This window comes from Protobothrops mucrosquamatus, unplaced genomic scaffold (genome assembly GCF_001527695.2).
Source record: "Protobothrops mucrosquamatus isolate PMUCROS unplaced genomic scaffold, P.Mucros_1.0 scaffold2628, whole genome shotgun sequence".
In the NCBI taxonomy this organism is placed as follows: Eukaryota; Metazoa; Chordata; class Lepidosauria; order Squamata; family Viperidae; genus Protobothrops; species Protobothrops mucrosquamatus.
Genome location: NW_015388682.1, coordinates 25,953 through 29,162, shown reverse-complemented (window position 1 = coordinate 29,162; position 3,210 = coordinate 25,953). Strand labels below are relative to the sequence as shown.

The window sequence follows — 3,210 nt, the reverse complement described above, 5'->3', positions numbered from 1 at the left end:
ACCAAGGACCCTCCAGTCCTCCTCCTCCTCCTCCTCCTCCTCCCCATAAACCCCCCTCCCTTCTAGCACTGGTGATGTTACCTGGTTGGGTCACGAAATGTCTGCAAGAAAACAACCAAGCTCAGAGAGCACCAAGGACCCTCCAGTTCTCCTCCTCCTTCTCCTCCTCCTCCTCCTCCTCCTCCTCCTCCTCCCTGCAAACCCCCCTCCCTTCTAGCACTGATGATGTTACCTAGTTGGGTCACAAAACGTCTGCAAGAAAACAACCAAGCTCAGAGAGCACCAAGGACCCTCCAGTCCTCCTCCTCCTTCTCCTCCTCCTCCTCCTCCCCATAAACCCCACTCCCTCCTAGCTCTAATTCTAAAGTTTGTGCAGCAGGTGTTGTAGGAATCCATTATTTTAACACTTTTCATAAACAAGGCCATAACAGCCATAACAGTAGTTTTGTTAACTTGGAGTTAGAGTTTAGGACGTTGAACCAAGCCACTAAATTCTAATGAAGGTTAAAGCTTTCAGGCGAGAGCAGAGATAAGACCGAAGATTTGAGAATGGAGTGGAAAAATTGAGCAGGTTACCCAAATGGGTCCCGGTGGGATGCGATGAGTAAGAGTTGTTGAAAACTCCACTTTTGCGAGCACTGACTGGAATCAAACCAAATAGCCAGAAGGCAAGTCTGCCAGATTACCCCCCAAATCCTTCAAGGCAGCCCCAGCGGAATTCTAGACCATATTGAGGAGGGGAAGATCTCTTCCAGCCCTAGTCGAAGATGGAGATAGCATCCGATTGGAGATAGCATCCAATAATCCTCAGACAAAATGAGGCTTCAGCAGCATTTCTGCTTTTCCTTGGGAATGGGACTTGTGGTCCTCCGGAGAATTCTTCCAGCTTCAGGACTTAATGAAAATAAGATTAACAGCCGTCTAAGTTGCTTTAATGCAGCAGGGACGGTGGGGGGGGAGAGAAAAGGATTGTGCAGTTACACAAGGTTGGAGGGGGGGAAAAATGGCTCGCATCTCGATTCTTTCTTTCCTCATGTCCTGGGGATCACCATCATCATTCTTGTCAGTCGGTCAGTCAGATGTTTAGATTTGGCACGTCTATCCACCTATCGAGTGTCAAGGATAGGAAATGATCCAGGTTGTCCTCCTTTTTCAGACAAGGAAGTTCCTTTTTGAAGGTATTGCACCATCTTAATAATAATAATAATAGTAAAGTTGGAAGGGACCTTGAAGGTCATCTAGTCCAACCCCCTGCTCAGGCAGGAAACCCTATACCATTTCACACAAATGGCTGTCCAGTCTCTTCTTAAAAACTTCCAGTGTTGGAGCATTCACCGCTTCTGGAGGCAGGTAGTTCCACTGGTTAATTGTTCTCACTGTCAGGAAGTTTCTCCTTAGTTTTAGATTGCTTCTCTCCTTGATTAGTTTCCATCCGTTGCTTCTTGTCCTGCCTCCAGGCGCTTTGGAGAATAGCTTGACTCCCTCTTCTTTGGGGCAGCCCCTGAGATACTGGAAGGCTGCTATCATGTCCCCCCTCGTCCTTCTCTTCATTAAACTAGACAGACCCAGTTCCAGCAGCCGTTCCTTATATGCTTTAGCCTCCAGTCCCCTAATCATCTTTGTTGCTCTTCTCTGCACTCTTTCCAAAGTCTCAACATCTTTTTTACATCGCGGTGACCAAAACTGGATGCAGGATTCCAAGTGTGGCCTTCTTCCACCTTCTCCTTATCCTCATACAGGTTTTTAAAGAACTCATACGCTACCTTCCTCTTTTCCTCATTTTGGTAAATTAACTCTCCTTCTTCATTTGCTAATCTGGTTCTTTTCTTTCCGTTTCCTTAGTCTATAAGCCAGCCATCTTCCCGGCTTATTTGCATTTTCAAAAAAAAAAAATTGTTTAATGCTTTTCATTTGTTGCCCCATATTTTCCTTTTTCAATAATATTTAGTTTATGTTTAATTATATCTATTTGATGTTTCAGTTCCCGTTTTATGGGTTCTTCCTGCAACTCCCTTTCCAGTTTACTAAGCTCTTCCTCTAAGGTTTTTTTGCCGCTGTCTTTTTTTGTTTGTTGTCTTTGGCCATATATGATATTGCAATACCCCTCATAAAGGCTTTTGCCGTGTCCCACAGATTCTGATTATTCGTGTCTTCTTTCTTATTACTTTGAAAAAACAAACTCTCATTTGATCATCCATCTTTAATTTAAATTCATTTTGGTTCAAAATTGCTCTTTTTAGGGTCCATCTCCTTATCTCTTTTTTTTTTTGCCCCTTCCCTTTAATTTTAATGGGATCATGGTCTGCCCACGAATTTATGTCAATATTAACTTCCTCAATTCCCAAATTCACCTCTGTCGATGCCTCTGTCGACAATGAAGTTCCATGGGTGACATTGAAGTTGGGTCTCCTTGTTCCTAAACCTTCCCTACTACACAGCATGGGTTTTGGGCAGGGCGATAGCAGAATAACAGGCAGGAGACCCTGTACCATTTCAGACAAGTGGCTGTCCAGCCTCTCCTTAAAAACCTCCAGTTTCTTTCCCAACCCAACTCACCTCGCCAGGTTGTTGTGTAGGAAAGCAGGATGCTTCGTTGAGCCCTTGTTATCTTCAAGAGAAAAGGAGAATGATTGAAGAGAAGGACCAGGGGAGACATGATAGCAGTCTTCCAATATTTGAGGGGCTGTCACAGAGAGGGGGGGGGTCAACCTATTTTTCCAAAGCACCTGAAGGCCAGACAAGGAATAACGGATGGAAACTGATCAAGGAGAGATTCAACCTAGAAAGAAGGAGAAATTTTCTGACAGGGAGAACCATCAACCAATGGAACAGCATGCCTTCAAAAGTTGTGAGTGCTTCATCCCTGGAGGCTTTGAAGAAGAGACTGGACTGCCCTTTGTCAGAAATGGTATAGGGTTTCCTGCTCGGGCGGGGGGTTGGGCTAGATGACCTCCAGGCTCCCTTCCAACTCTGTTATTCTATATAAGTTCTACACCAGCGGTTCTCAACCTATGGGTCGCGACCCCATTTGGGGTCGATCGACCATTTCACGGGGGTCGCCAAGCAAGGCTGCCCGCCATTTTTTCCCCCTTTTCCGGCGGGTGCCTTACCTCCCTTGAGCTGGGCCAGCTGGTGGTCAGCCTGCTCCGTCTCTGCCGCTTGCCAGCTACGCCTCGGCCGGCGCAGGGGGCGGAACCACGCATGCGCAGC

The 3,210-nt window shown here is 46.2% G+C and overlaps 1 protein-coding gene across 1 annotated transcript in view; it reads left to right on the top strand.

Annotated features, from left to right (window-relative positions):
- LOC107296078 (CUGBP Elav-like family member 4) overlaps window positions 1-3,210 on the top strand; it is a 34,597-nt gene that overhangs the window by 16,725 nt on the left and 14,662 nt on the right. The gene's annotated exons all lie outside the window — the stretch shown is intronic.